The sequence below is a fragment of the Panthera onca genome, chromosome B2 (assembly GCF_046562875.1).
Source record: "Panthera onca isolate mPanOnc1 chromosome B2, mPanOnc1 haplotype 2, whole genome shotgun sequence".
In the NCBI taxonomy this organism is placed as follows: domain Eukaryota; kingdom Metazoa; phylum Chordata; class Mammalia; order Carnivora; family Felidae; genus Panthera; species Panthera onca.
In genome coordinates this window covers 78,478,950-78,501,764 of record NC_138343.1, presented here as the reverse complement: position 1 = coordinate 78,501,764, position 22,815 = coordinate 78,478,950, and positions in this window count along the sequence as shown.

Genomic DNA, 22,815 nt, shown 5'->3' with positions numbered 1-22,815 from the left:
TCCCAAGTGACTTGCGCAAAGTTTGGTGTTAGCCTGTGTTGAGAGTGTTTAAGAACCTGCTGCATTTCAAAGACTTTATTAAGGAGTTCACCATCCTTACCAACTTAGAAATGAGGTCATCTACCCCACCAATGAGGACTTTTCAAAGTGTTAGGGTCTTAGTGGTGACTTTATCTACATCCCACCCCACTCAGAAATGCCTTCCCTGATAGTGGGGGATGACCATCTATCTACACGCACTTCCATACCAGGGGTACACCAGAGGCATCAATAGAATCTCTAAGGCTTTGTTTCTTTAAAAAAAAATGTCGGAAGGAACTATAGCAATATTTGAAACACTGAAAAGATTATGTGATGGAAACACAGTTATTTGATATTTGAGATATTTCAGATATACATATTTGATATAAATGTCATGAATGCCTACAATATTCCAGTATGAGAACAAAGACTTTAGTGCTGATTATAAAAATGAAACAGTAAAACTAATATGCCTATCAATTACCATAAATTATAGCCCTATGGGCACATGTTGAAATTGTGCTTAATCTCCCCAAACTATGGAGATTCCATAGTTTTGCATTGTTTACCCCAAGAGTATCACACAATCTTTAGAGTCAAAAGGGTCCTCCCTTCTAGGATAGATCTCTTGCTTTACCTCCCTCTTTCCTCTACCGACCAGTTTCTCTCCAGTAGATAAGCCTTCCTTTATTTGACAACCAATAATTAAGTCATTCCCTGTCTTTCTTTTCTCTCTATCTCTCTGCCTGATACAGATTCTGCTAATCTGAATCAGCATGTACAGGGTTTTTAAAAATCACTTATATATCCCTTTTCCCTAAGATACCCATATCTAAACTAGTCTACATAGGGGGTGCCTGGGTAGTTCAGTTGGTTAAGCGTCCGACTTTGGCTCAGGTCATGATCTCCGGGTTCATGGGTTCGAGCCCAACATCAGGCTCTGTGCTGACAGTTCGCAGTTGAACCTGCTTCGGATTCTGTGTCTCCCTCTCTTTCTGCCCCTCCCCACTTGTGCTCTGTCTCTCTCTCAAAAATAAATAAACATTTAAAAAATTAAAAATAAATAAATAAATAAACTAGTCCAGATAGTTGGTAATCTCTGCTTTCTTAAAAGCCTTCAACCAAAGCAGTCCTCATCTTCTGGGGTAACACATCAGGGATTAACAGTTCTCAATGTCAACAAATCCTTTCTATTCCTCTTGTCCTAGTTAAAGCTCTTCTCCTTTCACACTCTAGAGACAGGGAAAAACTGAGCACTGTTCTACGTAAAAGTAACCCTTCATGTACATATATTATTTTTAAAAGGTTAGATTATCTTCAAAATATTGCTTTCTACAACATAGAGAATCCACAGTATAACCAACTAAAGAAGGAGGTTTGACTAGAATGTGTGGAGCAGGGTGGACTAGAATGTGAACCCCACACATTAGAAATAATTTCCAATTTATATACAGCCCATGGTCCTTTGTTCCCTCATGTTCCCATACTAGCTTCCCCACCATCCAAACCATCATCCCAACACCTTCTACTCTAATGAGTGTATTGGTTATCAGGCTGAATTGTTGGTTTTACATGAAACCCTCCACCCGCCCTCCTAGTAATTTAGCCAACAGAGTTGCTAAACCAACAGACCAAGCTGAACTCAGTCTCACTCACCCCCTCCCCTGCCATGTGCCTAAGCCCTTTCCCAAGCAAAGGGTAGGTACTCCATATGTATTCATTGGTTGAAAAAATAAATGAACATGAAAAATATAATGAATGAATGAAAAAATAAATGAATATATGTATATGTATATGTATATATATACACATATATATATACATATACATATATATATACACACTAATCAGACATGCCTAAATAACACCACTGGATTGTGTTCAACACAACCAGATAGTATTTATTATATGGCTACCAATGTTGAACTCTTCACACTAGGCTTCTTGCTTTACCTATACTATATGTTCTTCGGTTTACAATCCTGATATAAGGTAACTCAGTTTAAGAGAAAGGATTAGGAGAGGTTAAAGGAATGACTATAATATTCCCATCCTTTAGTGTCACACTGGTCTTGCCCTCCTGGCATTTTAATCATTTAGGTCCCGCAGTCATACAGGTTTTTGTGGTCCTCATGGGCGGCATTCAATACCTCAAGACTGAGGAAGTCAGCCAACTGACCTTGCTCTAAATCAGCCTCCTCCATCTTTGTCCTGGGCCATGACGTGTGTATTCTGGTTCCATGTGCCACCTGCTGGTCTCCTGAGTCACTGCTTTCAAAGTGCTTCAGGAGTGCCATGTTGTGGCTGCAGAAAAGGAAAGAGGAGCCCTTTCACAGCCTAACTGCGCTGTGACCCAAGAGTCCGGTCTGGAATGTGAATTAATTCATTCTCACTACCTGTCAGTAATGGAGATGAGCAACCTGAGGCACTGAGGAAAGAAGTCTCTCCCCCAAAGCATAATCTGAGTTTATCTGTAGGAATGCTTAGTCCTTCTCAAAGCATCCTACAACCATACAGTGCCCCCAAACATCTGCAAAAAGGATGCTTAAAAGAAAGCAAGCAAGAAAAATCTCTGTACTTATAATAAATACATGTATGGGATACATGAGTAGATAAAGTGAAAAAGGGGTATTTGGGTAACTCTATGCCAGTCTCTCTGGAATGAAATAACAAAAGGAGAAAAGGAAGAACAGAAGGAATGAAGGAGAAAAAATATTTTTCACCAAAAAATATTGTTTAATATCCACTTAATTATTCCTGAATTCTCTAGCTATGTTCAGGAATTTTTTTTACTTGAACCAGTCTTTTTGGAATTGTGTATTCCAGAAAGTAATAAACCACCAAATGAAAATAATAAGCCATAAAAATAATCAATTACAACATTATTAAAATTAGATCAATCACCAAGATATAAGGTGGCTACCTATAGAGGCAGTGGTATCAACCCAGTGGCAAAAAGTCTGGGCTCAGAGCTATGATTCAATGAGCTTCTTCAGAGATTTCCTGAATGTGCATTATAATCTCAGCTAGTTCAAGTTTCTGCGCTAACACTCAGCATGAATGATTCTATACAGAGGATTCTTATGTCTCCTCCCATATATTCTTCATCTAGATCACTCCTGGGAATATTTCTAAATTTTCAGAGACATGTGCCTTCACCGTCTGTTTTAAGAAGTGTTTATTTCTTGCACACTGTGATATCTGCCAAACATTACTTTTATGTAAAATAAATTCCCTTCTGAATAACTTCTCTGCTCTCTTCTCCTGGGCCAAAGGCTCAAAGATTTGTATATAGAAGCCATGTCAAAGGGTGATTAAAGAGTACTTTTCATTTCTTCCTCAAATGCTAGGAAAGCTAACTCCTCAGTAGCTCAGACAATTCTTCCCCACCATCCTCCTGCCTAGGCCCCAGCCAAATTCAACCTGCTGAACAAAAGGTCTGAGAAAAGTCTAAAACCCCAGGTGCTCAGGCAAAAGCCTCATAGTATGGTACGTAAAAATCAGAACAAGAAATAAAGATTTCAGCTTTTTTCTTGGCACTGTACTTGGTTATCCCAAGGACATGCCATTTTCTCCTGTATCTCAGTTTCTGTTTTTAAAATGAAGATACAAAAATTGAAATTCGAATGTTGATAATATTATATCATGATGGTTAATATGTGCTGACTGATGACTATGTGCTAGGCCCTGTGCTAAAAAACACTAATGATGGGTTCTCTCAGTTCTCAGAAAGCCGTATGAAATATATACTCTTATTACCCTCATGTTACAGGTGAGGACAGAGGAACTACAGTGAATTAAAGCATCTTCTTTATTGCCTCTTCAACATCCATTCCTTCAACATAAGTGAACACCTACTGTGTGCCAGCCAATAAGCTGGATTCTGGGAGCACAGAACTAAATGCAAATGTAATTCCTACTTTCAAGCTTCTTACAGGTGAGTACGGGGATCATAAAAGTAAGCTATCAGGTGCAGAGGTTTGAAAGAAGTGCACATCATATGGAGTGGGAACTCTCAGAAGGGAGTGGGAAATCTCTGGATGGTGGGGGCTGTCAGAAAAGGTCTCAGGATGAGCAGTGTCTTACATGGAGGAATGGGATCCACAGAATCCTGGTACCAAGAGAGACCTGCAAGAACATTTACCCCAATTCCCCATTTTCAGATGAGTACTCTGAGGTCTCAGTTGGAAGTGCTGACCTGCCAGAATGTACACTGGCAGGATGGGGCCTGTGTTCTGGAAACAGACAAAAAAGGTACCAGCTGGATGCATGTTTGTGAAATCGAAGTGAATGACATGTAGCCCTCTCACAGTTTCTATGTAAACTCAGATCTTAAGAGGCCTTTAAGTACTTCATGAAAGGGTTTCTTCACCTGGTTTAAGTCCTGTTTGAGTTCTGTTTGAATTGCTGTTTTTAAACAGCATTGGATCTGATATTGGATCTGAAGGGGTACATGCACCCGATGTTTATAGCAGCATTATCAACAGTAGTCAAACTATGGAAACAGCCCAAATGTCCATGGACTGATGAATGGATAAAGATGGTGTGTGTGTGTGTGCGTGTGTGTGTGTGTGTGTGTGTGTGTGTGTGTGTGTGTGATGGACTATTACTCAGCCATCAAGAAGTATGAATCTTGACATTTGCAATGATGTGGATGGATCTAGAATGTGTTATGCTAAGCGAAATAAGCCAGTTAGAGAAAAGCAAATACCATATGATTTCACTCATATGTGGAATTTAAGAAACAAAACAGATGAATAGATGGGAAGGGGGAAAAGAGAGAGAGAAAAACAAATCATAAAAGATTCTTAACAATAGAGAACAAACAGTTGATGGAGGGAGGTGAGTAGGAGATGGGCTAGATGGATGATGGGTACTAAAGAGGGCACTTGTTCTGATGAGCACTGGCTGTTGTATGTAAGTGACTAATCACTGAATTCTATTCCTGAAACCAATATTACACTGTATGTTAACTAACTAGAATTTAAATAAAAATTTTAAATGAAATAAAACGAATTGCTGATATTGAGTTCCCTTCGAAAACCCAGACTTTTCTATCTTCAACCCCAGTTTTGCCTGGAAGGTCATCTATGTGCCAAAGGATGTCATGCCCTCCTTGTCAAGGACAAGAAACAGGTTTGGGGAAGCCTGGAAGATACTCACCAATGGGATGGTGTGGCAAGCTTGGTGGTTCAGCCATGGCAGAAAGGAACTAAGGACCACTGTGCATCTCCTGAGGGCAAAACAACTTTGGATGCTTTGTGTTTGTGATGAACAATGACTACCTAGGGTGGCTCCTGTGATCCTTCATTGGAAGCTCTGAGGAGGGAGTAAATTGCAAAAAGGATCCAGGTGGTGACTGGCAGTCAGGACTGGTGATCAGGTCTGCTAAACCTCAGAGTCTGGGATTATTTCATACCTGACATGTCTCTCTCTACCCAGGCCATACAATTTCCAAATGATTCCCCAAAAGATGCCAGATTTATGAGCAGAAATGGATTGACTATAACATGTTCCTACTATAGGAAAAACAACTCTGAGTGCACATCTTAATGACAGTGAGTCTGCAGTGTCATCTACGTATCCCAGGACAACGTAACACCCACAGTAGATAACCCTTACTTACAGGACAACAACTTTGTATAAGGCGCTGGGCTGAGCACTCTATACACAAGATCTTGTTTCATCTTATTATTATCTCTATTTTGTACGTGGTTAAGTAACTTACCCAAGTCATAAGTAAAAACCAAATCATTTGACTCCAGAATTCAAACTTAATGCCTGTATTCCAGACCAATGGCGTATAGTTCTTCATTGCCTCTCTGTGAAGAAAAAACACCAGTGGGACTGTTGTCTGAGAAAATGCCTCCATGAGGCAGCCAACATCAGTACCTTGAAGATTTTTCCGATTCTAATTTTCAGGTCCTGTTTCAGTTACCTGTGTGGATGGTAATAGCCTGATACACCGGTATGAATAAAACAGGTGTCCCATCCCCTAAGCAATCTTGAGGGCTGCAATGAACTCTAGATAAATGAGGGTAGCTTGCGCATTTTCAATTGCTTGGGTTTATAATTAGAAGAGAGAAAGCACAAGCTTTAGGAAGGCCCGCTTTTCCCCAAGACCCTTCTCATGGCAATGTGCCATCATCAACTCCTAATAGAAAGGGTACAGACTCTGGAATTCAAGCCCTGGCATTACCTCTGGCTAGCTGAGTGACCTGGACCAGGTAACTTCGTCTCCCTGAGCCTCAGTCTCCTCATGTGTACAGTGTACCTGCCAGAGGGTTGGGAGTATGGCTCAGAATTATCCATGCGAAGTGCCTGGCACTGTGCCTGGCACCCAGCAAAGGATCAAGTACATGTTAATTAAAAAGTAAGGGGCTCCTGGGTGGTTCAGTCAGTTAAGTGTCTGACTCTTGATTTTGGCTCAGGTCATGATCCCATGGTTTGTGGGCTTGAGCCCCACATTGGGCTCACACTGACAGTGTGGAGCCTGCCTGGGACTCTCTTTCTCTCTCTCAAAAATAAATTTAAAAAAACTAAAAAATAAATAAATAAAATGCTAGCATGGTTTCAGCACTCTCTGAGACTCCCTGATCACCAGGCTGTAAGTACCCTGCCCACCCCCCGCCCAGTACCACCTCCAGATCCTATGCTGGCACTGCATCCCTGTGCCTCTGCCAGGGGGTGGCTTCCCTAAGCACCTCAGGAGAGGACATGCGGGATCAGGGAAATAAATCCTGGAAGCCTACTGAGAGCTGACTTTCTCCAGCACCAGCTTTGCCAGGCCCCTGCTTCCACCAGAACTCTTGCTTCTGAGTGAGAAAACTCATTTCCCAACCTTCAGTTAGGTGGTCTGTGAGGGGTTGGAAGTGGGAAAAGCAATAGCCCTGGTCTTAGGGTTGAAGACTTCGAATCCCTCAGGGGTTCAACTGCCTTCAGATTTATCAGCCCCTAACACTGGAGAACTGCCTCCTGGCTGAGTCCTGCACTGCCTTGGAGCCCAGGGGGCTCCTGGCTGACGCTGTTTGTGAACTTCTTTATCTCTCTATGCCATGTTCCCTAAATCTGTGGTATTACAATGATGAGGAAGGGCGAAGGAGGGTGATTCATGCCCTGGTTACATTGACAATGAAATTCATCGAAATCAAATTTCTCCCAACCATGCCAACAACATCCTGGCCGGTGCCTGTCTCAGCTCTAGGGCTGGGTTTGTTTGGTTTATACAATGATTTTTCTTTTTAATGTCATTATTTTTGTTATTTTTGCCTAATGTTTTTATAATGTGCTTACTGTGGAGGTTGCTTGGTGCCTGCCAGCATTCTGGTGATGGGGGGTGGGGGTAGGGCAGTCTCATTCACCCCAAAAGCTGTTGTTTTGCACATACCTCCAGCCACTGGAAGGAAGCAGAGTCCTTCATCTCCCCTTCCCCAGCCCTGTCCTGACAAGGAACGAAACATAAAACATAGAATCTTTGATTTGTCCCACCCTACGCTGAGCAAAATCTCAATATTCTTCAATGAACCCAAAGAACCCTTCTGTTTGCCCCCCCTCCCCCTTCCATTCTCCCAGTTAAATAGTTTCAGGTGCTTCCATCATTCTTAGTATGTCACGGCTTCTAGCTCCATCTTTTGCCATCCCAACCTGGAAAGTTATCCCCTCCCCCAGTTGCCAGTATTCCTCTTAAAATGGGACACTGAGAAAAGCTAATAAATGGTAGCACATCTGTTATCATGGAATAGTAAGCACCATTTTTTAAATACTTGAGATCTGTATGTATTAACCTGAAGAGGTGTCAATGACTTATCCTTAAGTGGAGAAACAAAGTTGGAGAGTAATGGGTTTTGCAGGATCCACTTTATAAAAAAATAAATACTCCCAATGAAATCCTTACATGCATGTGTGTTTATTTTTGGTATATTTGTATCAGCACGAATACTAGTGTGGAAGGATGCACCTCAGGCTGTTAACATGGGTTACCTGCTTTAGGGAATGCTGGAAGAATACTCTGGGTTTTTTTTTTTAATGTTTATTTATTTTTTGAGACAGAGAGAGACAGAGCATGAACGGGGGAGGGGCAGAGAGAGAGGGAGACACAGAATCAGAAGCAGGGTCCAGGCTCCGAGCCATCAGCCCAGAGCCTGGTGCAGGGCTCGAACTCACGGACCGTGAGATCGTGACCTGAGCTGAAGTCGGATGCTTAACCAACTGAGCCACCCAGGCGCCCCCTCTGGTTTTTTTTTAATACACCTAATAATATTTCACTAGCTGCAGTTAACCCTTGTTACTCTAGTAATTTTTGAAGAGGAATTTGAGAAAAGAATTTTCAACCAATAAGTGACATATATTTTGATTTTGATTTTAAATGTGACAGACACTGAGAGTTCTGCAGCCATGGTCAGACCCGTGCAGGGATCACTGGGATGGACACTGACTGAGCTTCTATTAGTATAGCCTTATTAGCAACATCTTTATGGTTAACTTATGGTTAACTCATCAGATTGTGGATGTAGTTCACTAAAAGCCCTTAGTTGTTTTCATTAGGATGGCTACAAAGGTAGATCTCTTCCTTCCATACTTTTGAAGCAGATGGGTTTTTTTTAACTCCAAGTGCAGGACTTTAAGTTTCTTATTAAATTTTTCATGTTGGTTTTGGCCTTTCATTCCACTTGTCAAGATCTTTTAAAAATCTGATCTTATCTAGCCTATTAGCCATCCTGCCCAGTTTTGTGCCAACTGCAAATTTGACCAGCAGGTCTTTTATGTCTTGATCCAAGTTCCTGATAAAACTGTTCAACAGGACAGAGGCAAGGACACAGTCTTGTACTTCCTCATTTTAGGTGAATAGATACAAATATTTTTTATTTATCTTTTAGCAAGTTCTCTTCCTTGTGTGCAAGTCTCCTAACAAAGAGGTTTGGATGGGGCAAATCAATAACCGTCCCCATTATCTGACTTGGTGATGATAACAATACACACTAATCACAATCAAACCTGAGCCAATCTAAAAGCACAGCAGTGTTAGTCAGAGGGATGGAACATATGGCTCTGTCCACATCTGCTCTGAGGCATCCAGATGGAGGTAGGAGGTAGGCTGGAGGGGGTGGGGGTGAGTAGACAGTGGGGGTAGGAGTGAAGGAAGGGGGAGAAGGCAGGTGAAGGCAGCCAGGGGAGGGCTTCAGGAGATGAGCTCCCAAATCGATCTCCACGATTGTGTGGTTAATGTAGAAGCAGCACACAACAGCTGCTGATGGCTCCCATCCGTGACAGTACAACTGTATGACAAATACTGCCCGTCATACTTAGAGAGCCCAGTCTTCTGCCTTTTGGTTAATAGACCTTTGATGTACCTACTCAAATCGCTTCTTCACAGGTTTTAGGAGTCTTTGTCACAAATGTGTGGTGGTGTTTTTCTTCTCTGTGTGGCTGTTTCCTCAGTGCTGTAACTGAGCAAGTGGCCTGTACTGCCCTTTTCCTCCCCCAACACTCCTCCACAGCCTTCCAGAAGTTGCTATGCTCCTGACTGCCACATCTCCTTATATAAAAGAATAAACACTCACCTGAGTGATAAAAGATGCGAATTTAAGCACAGTCCTTGCTGAGGATTTGTGGTGTAGCTCAAAGCAACATTTCCCATTCTGTGTGTGTCAGTTTTACCAACTAAACAGGAACGTCATGACTGTGGCATGTTTCTGAGACTACATAAGACAACATGTGGCCAGGAGGTAAACGCTAAATAAATATTAGCTGCATCTGAGTCTGTAAACTGCAGCAGACACAGGCATGACTTATTACAAACTTCTGGCTTTGACTATTTGCAAATCTGGGTGGGGCCGGCAAATGGAGTGTATGGTCCTCACTGAGAATGTGTTGAGAACTGTGCCTGGGATTCTCACGGCTACGCTGATTCCTTCAGCCACCCAACATTTGCTGCCTGTCAACTTCATGCAAACACTGGACCAGTCCTAAACCATACGGAGATGATTAAGGTAACTCAGTCTAATGTCTCATGACCCATAGTAAGAAATACTCCTACACCCAGTACACACACACACACACACACACCAATGTCGGCAGCAGCAGAAGTCCACATACCAGACCCTTACTAAATGAAATATACTTAATATTTTCTGTTATATTTCATTTTATCTTATTTTATTGAGTTTACTTATTTATTTTAAAGTTTATTTATTGATATTTTTTTTGAGAGAGAGAGAGAGAGAGAGCATGAGCGGGGGGGGGGGGGGGGGCAGAGACAGAGAGACAGAGAGAGGGAGAAACTTAAGTAAGCTCCACACTGTCAATGCAGAGCCTGATGCAGGGCTCCATCCCACGAACCCTGGGATCATGACCTGAGCAGAAATCATGAATATGACGCTCAACCAACTGAGCTACCCAGGTGCCCTGTGTTCTATTTCATTTTAAAAATTGATTTTACCACCTACTATTGGCATATTGACACAGTTTTAAAAACTCCTGTCTGGAGTTGGATAGATGTGCTAAGTTCCATTATTAATGTTTATTGACTGCTATGGTGATGCCAACCAAGGAGTTCCCAGGCCTGCTGGGGGAGTCAGAAAACCTAACATTTAAGCTTGAAGGATACTGAAGTATGCACAGAGCAGGTGGTGCTCCTGAAGAGGGAACAGTGTGGGCAAATGCACAGAGGAAAGAAAGCATGAACACTCAGGAAACTCCAAGTTTGAATGGGTAGAACACAGGAAGTTTAGGGGAAATGGGAGAAATATAAGACTTGGGGGTAAATTTTTTAAATAAGCAGAGGTTAAGGGACTAATTATTGAACACTCAGGGGAAAAGATTTTTACTGCGAAGAAGGAAACCCAATCTAGCACAGAGTCTATATTCTAGAAGATGAGATTTCAGGTGAAAAATAAAGAGGTTAAATTTCCTTAGAGCCAATAAACCACAAAATATTCATGCCCCATATTTAAAAAGTAAAGTCCCTTGAGCTTTGCTGATTGTTTTAGCAGCATCTGGAAGTGTCAATTCAGTAAGCATTGAGCTCAGTGGAGGTGTTCTCTGCCACATAGTAGAGTACCCACCTAGGGGCTGTGACACCCGGAGTTCCTTTTAGCAGAAGTCATGTCTGAACCACTGACAGCAGGCTCCTTGGCAGCCCAGTATAGTTTATCATAAAGAACTCTGTGACCTGCTAAAGTGTTTGAGAATTAATCTGGCCAAGAAGGCCACTGGCAGATTTAAAGCAAGAAATGACCTAAAAAGGAACAGGAGGATCAGTATGGTACAGAGTCACTGCCAGGGTATCTAATTCAATGTCCTATGAATTACCATGGCCAGAAAAAAAAATACCCCCCACCCACAAGGCCCATATACCCAGGAATTGTAGAGTTACTTTCCTCTACTGGACCACCTAAGGAACCACTGACAGCATCAGAGCCAGGAGGAAGGAAGGGCATCTGCTGGCTGGTATGCATGGAATGGAGCCTGTCTCTACTGTCCAAGAGGACAGCTGCATCTCCTGTGGACAACTGGATGCAGTGGGGATTCTTGGAGTTGCCAAGCAATTCCTCCCTCTAGTTGGGCATAGAGCTAGATGGATAGGACAATATAGGACAGAAGCAGAAGGAAGCATTTGTTAGGTCTGCCTCCAGAAACACTCATTGTCTGTATGGATTCACAGGAGAGACCCAGCTATGTAAAATCTGGAGACTGTTTGAGCCTCTACCAGACTCAAAGTCTGAAGGATGACATCTCTAGTAGATTGAACTGTGTTTCCTTAAAAGACACAACAAAGTCCTAACCCCCATACCTGTGAACGAAACCTTATTTGGAAAGAGGATCTTTGTAAGATTTAATTAAGGAAAGATGAAATTATCCCGGGTTTAGGGTGGGCCCTAAATCTAATCACTCATGTCCTTATAAGAGAAAAGAAAAAGAGAGATATGAGACACAAAGACATGGAGGGAAGACAACCACGAGGAGACAGAGGCAAAGACTAGAGCGATGCATGTACATGCCAACACGTTTGCCAACAGCCACCAGATGCCAAGAGAGGTGTGGAATGAATTCTCCTCCTGATCCTCAGGAGAAAGCCAACCTTGGCTATACCTTGATTTTGGACTTCCTGCGTACAGAACTATAAAAGAATAAATTTCTGTCGCTTTAATCTGCCTTGCTGGTGGTAACTTGTTAGAGCAGCCCTAGGAAACAGACAACATCCCATTTAGTGCTTTCAGGATATGGGCCAAGGCCAACTAGTGACCATCTCAGAAGTGATTATTACTCTCTGAGAGCTTTCTTCTTCTGTCCAGTCCATTCCCCCCAGTGCAGACACATGTCCTCAACCCAGGTCTCTGTTTTCCATCTTCTCTTTCGTCTTTTTCCATTGCGGCAGCTTTTCTTCCTAGCTCAGATGCTATTCTGAGCTCAGGGTAACAGCCAATTAAGCAGGTCTCTACCAAAGCCCTGCAGTGTATTTTGGATGCTAAAGGTAACCAGAAGATCCCAAGTGTGATGAAAAGAAAAAGAATGATTATCTTAAGCATTTGATAAGAAGTTGGGAGAGTCTTCTCAGCCTGCATCCCTTCGTTCCCATCATCACCATTAGGCTACTGAAGAGGTAAAATGCATATTATCAATCTTAAGCTTTACTTGCTTGATCTGCAAAACAGCTGCCACCCTAATTTTCTTTGGAAAGATCTCCTGGGAAGACCATAACCCAAAGCCTTTCCTATCCTATGTCTTTGATTTATCCTTCCTGGGCAACAATTCTTAGATTTCAAAAAATATCACAAAACAGCTTCTCATCAAGCTGTATTCTAAGTCTTAGCCTGATCCTGTAGATCAGGGAGGTTGCCATGATCTTAAGAAGTCACACCATTCTCATTTCCACTTGAAAGCCTAACACTACAGAAGGAGCAAATACTTCCCCAGATTGCCTAAGTTCATTAACTGCCCCTGATTGTGTGATACTGGAGTTGAAAACGTATCTTCCTTCTGGAAAATTCAAAAAAAATGAAGGAAAGGACTTAGCCGAATCCTCATATGGTCCTGGCCCAGTCATTTAACCTCTGTTTGGCCCAGTTTGCTTATTTATGCATTAAATGGAAATTGTGAAAAGACACCATATGAATTAATTAACTAATGATTGAAAGGCGCTTTAAAAGTGCTATGCAAATGATAAGCATTATTGTAAGGCCCGTGGGAATCTGAGACAAAGCAGGGAGCCAAACTCCAAATTGAGGATTATAACCAAGAAGCAAATGTCAGCACTTAGGAATGTGAAAGAACTATTAATATTGGTTACTATGATGTATTCATTTTCTCTAATCCAGATCGAGAGGTGAGAAACTGTTAAAATGTGGATTCAGTTTTAAAACCCATGTGAGTCCAGATGCTCCGTAAGTGGTTACACTTCAGCAAACGCCTGCGCATTAAAACAAAATCAAAAGATCGAAGCAAACTGGAACTGGAGAAGAAGCAGGTGCATAAAACAAATGCTGTCAGCATATGTGTGAGCACAAACAATTAATTGTGCCTACATAAGTCATATGATTGGCATTTGCAGATGTCCATATATATAGTTCAAATACTGCAAAAATAAAACCTCTTGAACCCACATAATTTTAATATTATACTCATTAGAGAGATAAAACCTCTCTCAAACCACCAGCATGTGGAAGCCCTCCAGGCAAAGTGGCTTCGTTTTCTGTTTTCCATTCTTCAATAAATGGACCTCTGGCTTTATGGGGGCCTGGGGCAGGCATTGATCCTTATAATTATAAACAAAACGTGGCATTAATTCATCCCTTAAAAAAATTCATTGAAATTAGGCTAACAAGAGGTGGTGGTAATGTCTTCTACAGGAGTAAAAAGCCATCTTAACAACAACAACAAAAATCAAGAAACAGATCAAACAAGTTTTTTTTTTCTATTTTGACTATGTTTGGCTGTAGTAATTATAAAAGAATGGTTTTGCCTGATTGAAAAAGCAGCTATTGGTGTCCAGGCCTGACTTGACTTCTTTGTTTATGCCTGAATGTCGCTTTAAAACTACCAGCACTGTTTGGTCTTTGGTTTACCAAGCAAGAACAGAGTTTCTGGACTGGAAGACTCCACTTTCCAAATCTTCATGATCTATGTGTAAGCAGTGGAAACCATGGAGCTCAGGACTATACAGCTGAATTTGGAGATCAGAAAAGCAAGACATGCCAGAAAATCTCTCTGCTTTCCAAAATATTTCCTTTTCAAATACGAACAAATGTTTGATCTTTATATTCCTGTGCTTGTTTGTTGCTGAGAATTCTGGTCCTGTTGAATAATCAGTTATGGCCAAAGAGGCATTCAGGATTGTCTAGGCAAATAATGGCCCTCTAGTAATATTGAGTACTTGAGCCACAGATGCTTTTTCCATATCTATGCCATTAAGTACATGATGAAATGTTAAACATTTAAAGATTTGGTAAAAAAAAATTTATAGGCATTTATTTTGAAAGAGAATTGTGATCATAATGACAGTCAACTCAGATCAGATGGTCTTTGAGCACAGTGATTCAGTTGTATATATTTAGCCCCCCTGGACCTTCCTAAGTACCAAAAGTTAGTTTAAATAAATAAATAAGAGCACCCTCTCTAATAAAAATGCCCTTTTATATTTTTTCTTAATCTGTTCAAGCTCCTGAAATGGCAGGAGAAGTGGGAATATCAGAATCTCTTGAAAGGTTAGAATAATTAAGGGAAATTTCAACAGAAAGAAAAAATTTTAAGCCTTGCACTAAAATTGCTCTATATTCCAAAAGAAAAATACCCAAGAAGTTAAACCCTTCATGATGGCCATCTCAAAAAATTCGTAGATCCTAACTTTGCTCCCATGTTCCCATGTCTTCAAGTGCAACTTCCTCTCTAACCCATTCTCCTCTCTGGCCACCTTTTGAGAAACCCCATTCTCTACCCACAGGATCCACCTGTTCTGCAGCAGTATATTTCCCAGGTCTGAGATACATAGTCTGGATTAAGAACTACATGCCTTCAGGATGTTAGAACACAATGGCTTTTGGCTCTTTATATCCCAAGGTGCATTGGGACTTTCTGGCAGCAGAACCCCCATCATGAATGCAGATTCTCTTTTAAGAGGTAAGGTGATGATATACCTTATGATATCCCTGCTGTCAGCAGGTAACTTTTGGGTCTCTCTGTCTCTCTCTTTCTTTCACATTCACACACACACACACACACACACACACACACACACACACACACAACTAAAGGAGAAAATTGATTCTCAGAAATCGTAACACTCTAAACCAATGGCGAAAAAAGAGAAATATTTTCCTAACTCAGACTTCATTCACAAGGCAGGCAACTCATGTTATTCGGAGCAGTGTTGATTCCTTTATCCTTCCTTTCCTAGCCTTCTCCTCATTTATAAATTATGTCACACTGGGCTTTCCTAGGATCAGAAACTGACCCATTAGGAAGACAGAGATCTCTTAAAAATCCTTAGCCACACAAAGACCCTACTGAATTTTTTATTTACTCATTCATTAATTCAACAGATATTTACTCACTTACTATAGGCACCTTGTGAGGCCTTCAGAATACACTGGTGAGCAAAACTCCACACAGTCCATTGTCTCTATATACAGTATGACTTACAGAAGCACAGCATCCTCTTCTCTATCCTCTAGGCACAAAGAATAGAGATCTTTCTTTCCATTGTATTTGTTAGAAGCCCTCATAGAAAGCACTCCCTAAGTGAGGTCTCATTTTATCGTTGATTTTGGACAAGGTTGCCTTTTATCCAGCGTGTAATTGGTACAGAATTACTGTAACACAAGGCAATGAATTAGCTGGTCCTCGGAGGGCCTTTGAGATTTTTGGGAGTTCATAATCAAATGATCAGAGTGTCAAAGCCCAAGGCTTAGTGATTATATAACCCCACCTCACACACCCCATTTCACAGATGAAGATACTGAGGGACAAAGCTGTGAAATGCCTTGTCTGAAGTGAAACAAGGTATAAGCAGCAGAGAGCTAGCTGGGTCTCCTGCCTTCTGGTTCCAGGCAGCACCACATTCCACCACATTCTAATGCCTTATATAGAAACTCTGACTTCCGGAATCTGACTCTAGCTATTCTGCTGAAGCTGCCTGTCACCACTGGTGACTCTGAAAGTCACCTAATAATCCTATGTTGACCTTTTTTCTAATTTCTCACATTCAGAAACAGAAGTGAATAAACATGGCACCAACAATCTCACAGTGTTCCATGTGAAGAGAACCAGTATTTCTCCTCTGGAGAAAAATGTGACAATGTATAAAAGGTAGCTGAATGATAGGCAGCAAGAAACATTCACTTATATCACAAAATTGAGGGGCATCTATAGTTTTTTGATCATTACATTGACAACCAGATCCCTTTTAAGGTTATCTAAGAAGAAACTATAGAGTAGTAAGCAATGTCAAGAGCTTCTCAGAAAATATATTTTTCAAATATTTTCATTCATTAGCAGGTGAGGGCAGGGACAGATAAATTGTACCCTGCTATAAGATATATGTCATGAAAGGTTATAGAAGCTGACATTCTGATTTTCCTACATGTACTGCATACTTCATTCATTAGCAGTAGGAGACATGGTCTTGTTATGAAATGTCTGAACAATTTATGTTCTTTTACTTATGGATATAGCTATGCCTACATCTTGAAATACATAAAATGAAAATTAGGTATAAGCACCACTATTAACATCACTGCTCTATCATTTAGAAACCAATTTAAAAAAAAAAAAGGCCACTATTCAAAAATATCCTCGAATCTTTAGCTTTACAACCCTAGTTTCTTCTCTTCATCCTTGGACTCCAAAGCCTAACCCTTCAGCAGTTAGTGGGGGTTAAAGATCACTCTACCTTGGAATGTGTATGCACACATTTTAAAGTTTTTATTAGGTGTTCTTTTATTACCTTTTTGCTTGAATCCCTTGTGGCCACACTCCATTCTTAATAAGCTGGAAATCCTGTCAAGTGATTGTTCAGTGGTTGCATTTAACTAGCAGGCCAGTTGCTGAGCCAAAAGGTCGGCTGCTGAGCTCACTGAGGAAACTGGAGAGAAAGCAAGCTGGCTCAGCCTCCCCATTTTAAATGAAGCCCCTTTCATTCTGCTGCTTATTCAGAATCAAAGGGATTTCAAAGCCCATTCACCTCCATGGCAGAAGGGGGCAAAGGGGAGAGGGTGTATTTTGCTACTCCATCTCAGGAAAACAGAAGACTTGGCTGAACACAATCCTAAAGTACATTATTATTGTTGTTGTTGTTATTCTACTTTTGCTTATGAATGTAATGTTTTATTAATAAAAATAAACAGGGCTCTCAGCCAGGAGGTTAACAAAAGCCAATAATATGTTTCCTGCTTTAAAGGCACACTGGGTTCTATGCTCCATCCCACCATCTCTCTGTTTTACACAGAGAACCATCTGGGGTCAGGAGGAAGCACAGAATTCAGGAGGGCCTCACAGGAATCCTGAACAAGCCCAGTCATTAGTGTGCCTGCCACTAGAAAGGAAGAAAGGCAAGGAAGTTTCCAATATAGGAAATAATTGCCAAGAGACACGAAATCACTAAGCTAGAGACATGCCAGCCCTATTTCCAAAGAATAAGGGGGAGGAGGGTGGGCTCTGGGATAATACCAATTTTAGTATATATCTGTGTGCCTGTGAGTGTATGCTGAAACTCACACCTCACACCTAAAAAGGATGCTAATTTCAGGTCTACTTCCTTCCAGCACTGTGCTGCTAACAATGTATCACTATCAGTGGTTTCCACACTGGTCAGGGAAACCCAGGATATGGAACATGTTGCAAATGTGGTCTTTGCCATAGGCTGGGTGGGAGCTCAATAAAGCCTGAATTTGGGCAAGAGGTTTTGAAAGGAATTAACAAAGATGACCACAAACTCAGAAACATCTTAGCACGTCTTGCACAAATTGGCAGGGTCCCCTCAAAGTCAATGTAGGCTTTAGGGTCTGGTAGTTTTGATGGCCTGCTTGAGAATATCACCCCACTGCTACTCTGTATAACTGTGGGGAAAAGAACTCTCTAACAAACACAGACACACACACACACACACACACACACACACACACACACACATTGATGCCACATAGATCATGCCTATTTAAGAGAATAGGATATTCTCTACTGAAATTACACAGCCATCTGGTTAACCCAATACCTGAACTTATTTCATGTTAGGGGTGTAATGCAGTGTTTGGGGTCCCAAACCAGCACTCACCTGTCTTCCTCTCCATTGTTGTGGCCACGAGAGTAGACAGGCCAGAACAGACATCTGACCAAGAATCCAAGTACTGGTTTTATCAGTAGACTAAGCAACCACCTAAACAGCCCCATGCCCAAGGTTTAGATTTCCTGGAAAAAGTTAGATTGGACAATGTTGTTTGGCTTCATATCTCCTACTCCAAGTTGAGGACAGACAGGCCAATGGGAAAAAGAAGACCTGATCAGCCCCTTAGGTGGAAAAGCTGGAACACAAAGCACAAATGCCTGTTGCTACCCCCATCACCATCATCAATATAGAAAGACCCTGTATTTGGTGAAGAAAGCAAGGAGAAAGTGGCCCTCATTGACCAAAGAGCAAGGAAATGAAGAAGTAAGGGTGGAACCCATTCTCTCTCTCTCTCTCGCTCTCTCTCTCTCTCTCTCTGCTGCATCTCTCTCTCTCTCTCTGAGAAGCTATAGACACATGCCCATTCTTTTTCTAGGAACACAGCTCATCCTCTTAAAATTTTCCAAAAAGAATATCAAGCTTCAGTCATTTGTATTGGCCATTCATTCACCCAAAAGTAGAAATAGTGGGGAGAACAGAGAAAGTTCCAGAAAGGGTTGACTCCGATGTGACCCTTTTGGGGAAGAGAAAAGAAGTTCTATTCTCCACTAAAACATGACTTACGGGTCAGTACACATTCCCCTCCCCTAAATCACTGCAAACATAGAAGTAGAGAGTAGCCTTTGAGAAAGACTATAATATAGCCCAGGGTAACAGCTCAGTAGCCAGCAGAAAATAGCAAGGTATTTTTTTATTAGTGAAATTTGGTTGATACACAATGTTACATTAGTTTCAGGTGTACAACATAGTGATTTGACAAGTCTATATATTATAGCAGGATATTTTTTAAGGTTTCAGCATAACTGTACATGTCTGGGAGATGCCAAAGAAATAAAAGAAATAGTTCCTATCTTTGCAGGGCAAAGCAGCAAAGTTGCATAAGATTTAATAAGAAAAAATGTAAGAAAAATATAGAATAATATGATAATCAAGTTCAAATTGTGTGATACAGATTATAATCATTGTTGGATATGGAGGAATAAAAGAATGTTGTGGGATAGAAATAGTCAAGGAAAACTTCTTAAAGGAAGTGGTACTTGAGCCAACCTGAGTAGGAAGTAAAAGGAAATCATTACAGACAAGGAAAAGTATGACCATGAGGGCAGTTCATGATAAAAGAGGGAGGAGGCAGAACCCAGTACAGGAGGAAAAGCCAATGTTAAGGGCAGTGAGATAAAACATAGAGTTAAGATGGAGATAGTTATTAGGGACCCCAAAAGCCAGGAAAGAAATCATTAACATTGGATGTGATAAGCACTGAAGATTATGACAGACTTCCTAGCACAAAGATAGCTGCTGAACAAATAATCCAACCAACAGAATGGACTTTGGGCTATGGAACAATGTTTGAAAAAGAGAAATCTAAGACAAGGTCATAGAGTCTCTAGGATTTAGAGTTCTTGGAACAAAGCTCTAATCTTACAGGGCATTTTGTCATTCCTTCTTATGGAATTTGTGGGGAGGGGGAGTATGCCAAATATCCATTTATCCTCTCCTCCCGTGTGAACTTCCAGGGATAGAGGGAAGTAGTTGGGAGGAAAAGGGAAGACATGTAACAGCAATCCCTGCACACACACCTCTGCCCTCCAACTGTATGAGATTCTTGAAAAGGTAGAACTTTGGAGGCAATAAAATATCAGTGTTTAGGGGTTAGGGGAAGGGTGAGATAAGCAGGCATATAATAGAACATTTTTAGGGCAGTGAAAATATTCTGTATGATACTTATAAAGGTAGAGACATGTCATTATATATTTGTCAAAAATCCATAGACTATGAAAAAACAAGAGTGAACCCTAATGTAAACTATAGACACTGAGTGATTATGATGTGTCAATATAAGTTCATCAATTGCAACAAATGTACTACTTTGGTGGGGGATGTTGATGATGGAGGAGGCTATGCTTGTGCGGAGGTAGGAATTATATGGGAAATTTCTGAACCTTCTTTTCAATTTTACTGTGAACCTAAACCTGTTCTAAAAATAGAGCCTCTCTGAAAAATAAGGTCTTAAAAAAAGAAGTCATGGGAGTGCATGGCCCCACTAAATGCAACACAATCAGTAGCATACTATAGAAGATCTCTCTTCCCAGAATTCCCAATGCTTAATACAGCACCTTGTGCAGGATTGATAATTAATACAGCAGTCCCACCTTATCTGCAGGGAATGCATTCTAAGACCCCCCAGTGGACTCCCAAAACCATGGATAATACCAACGCTATATATACTATGATTTTTCCTATACATACATACCTATGATAAAGTTTAATTTATAAATTAGGCACAGTAAGAGATTAATAACAATAATAATAAAATGGAAAAATGGTAATAATATACTAAAATAAAATTTATGTGAATATGGTCTCTCTCTCTCTCTCCCTCTCCCTCTCCCCAAATATCTTACTGTACTATATTCACCCTTGGCTTTCTTGAGATGATGTGAGATGCCTAAATGAAGAGATCTAGTGGGGTAAATGACACAGGCATTGTGATATAGAGTTAGGCAGCTACAGACCTTCTGACAATGTCAGAAGGATCATCTGCTTCTGAATTGAGATTGAAACCATGGAAAGGGGAATTGCAGATAAGTTGAGACTACTATAAATATTTGTTGAATTGAATTGAAATGAATTTTAGATATGAGGAAGTAAAGGGGGAAAAATGCCCTCTCAAAAACATTTGTCCCCCAGCATCCTTTCCCACTCTCTAATGACCATCTAGTTTCAATTTGGGTAATGACCTCATCCCACCATATGTAGTTTTGCAGGGATAGTAATTCCAGGGATCCAGAAAACCATGGGATCAGATTTTCTTTCTTCTCATTCCAACACCTCCAAGGATAGAGAGTGTCAGTCATTTGGACACTCTCTGAAAGCAGAATGCAGGGTCAGAAGGAATAATTGCACATCACCAATGGCTGCAGTTGATGCAGGTATTACGCTTCCTGATTCCTGGCCTTACAGAGATTCCTACTACTCACAAACCCAATTGTGCATCCTCTGCTGATTCTGTGTCTCCTCCCAATAATTCCTCTTCGTTACCCAGCATTAATTTCTGTTGCTTGCACCCAAGGAACCCTAACCACTTCCTGCCATTGGAAGGCAATGGCAGTGATACAGCAAGCAGTTTGAGATCCTAAACTGAGTAATGGAGTGGCTTCCATAAGAGGCAGTTCAAGGGTAAAAACTCTTGTGACTAAAGAGATATCATCAGGCAAGAAATGGAGAGTAGTGAAAGTTGACCCCAAAATTTTACACTTCCTATGTGTTTCTACCACAAAGAGTTTTCAGTCATTTGAACTTTCACCCAGGTGGACTGAGAAAAACAGCTGCACATTTCTTATAAATGGATCAACAGTACGAACTATTTTAAGACCTAACATATGAGGATGAATAATTTTCACATGCTTTTCACTTCGCTGAGAGAACAACCAACACGGCCTGTCAGGCAGTTGGTCCCACTGCTCAACCTCACGCACGTGCCTCTGGGCAAGTGAGCCAGTCTCCTCCAAGTTCTGCTTCCTGCTAAATGGGAGAGCCAAGGTTGTGAGTCAGCCCTGCTCAGAGCCAAGAGTCTTTGATTCAGTATTATTTTCTGCCTTACCACACAAGGTTCAAAATGTCCAATCTCTTTCCTTGAGTGCCAATGCCCAAATACTCAGAAGTCATAGTCAAAACTGCTTCATTAAAAATGTTCATTTTCAGAAATCATTGATCCTTACTGCTCTCTTGTGACATAAAAATATAAATAAATAGAAACAAAAATCAATGAAGAAAATAGCAAAATGATAAGGGGTACAATATAACATGCTAATGCTAAATGCCAACTTTGCGGTTCAATACCCAATTTATTATGATGAAAGCACCAGGCAGAAGACAGGCATCAGATGAAATGAGGACTGAATAAATGTGCTGTTGCATAAAAACTATTTATGAATTTCCAGACTGTTTGTCATTGAATAAAAGCTATAGTCATTTGATTGATACACATTTTTTTAGTACTACCTCAAGCTGATACTTCATCAAATTGCTACAATCCTTCCAGGTGTGGGAACGGCAGAGCATCTTTGAGGGAAATCATGACTTAATGCATTAGAGCCAAAAGCCTAGCAGAAATAACAGAGCAACAGCCTATTACTGAAGGGCTATGGTAGGAAAGACCTGTAAAGCGTTTCAGTTGAAAAGGATCTCTGAGGTCACAGAGTCCAACCCCCCAACCCAAGGCTGAAGCTTACCAGTTAGAACACACTCATCAGATAATTTGCAATGGTGTCGTATCACATACTAATGCTATGGTAATTCTCCTAGTATTTCAAAGACCGGGAATCTGATCCAAGAGCAGGAATAGATTAGTAGAGTTTATTCAGCTTATGTATGAATCTTCTCATTGCCCTCTTTAGAATGGAAATATGTCATCATAG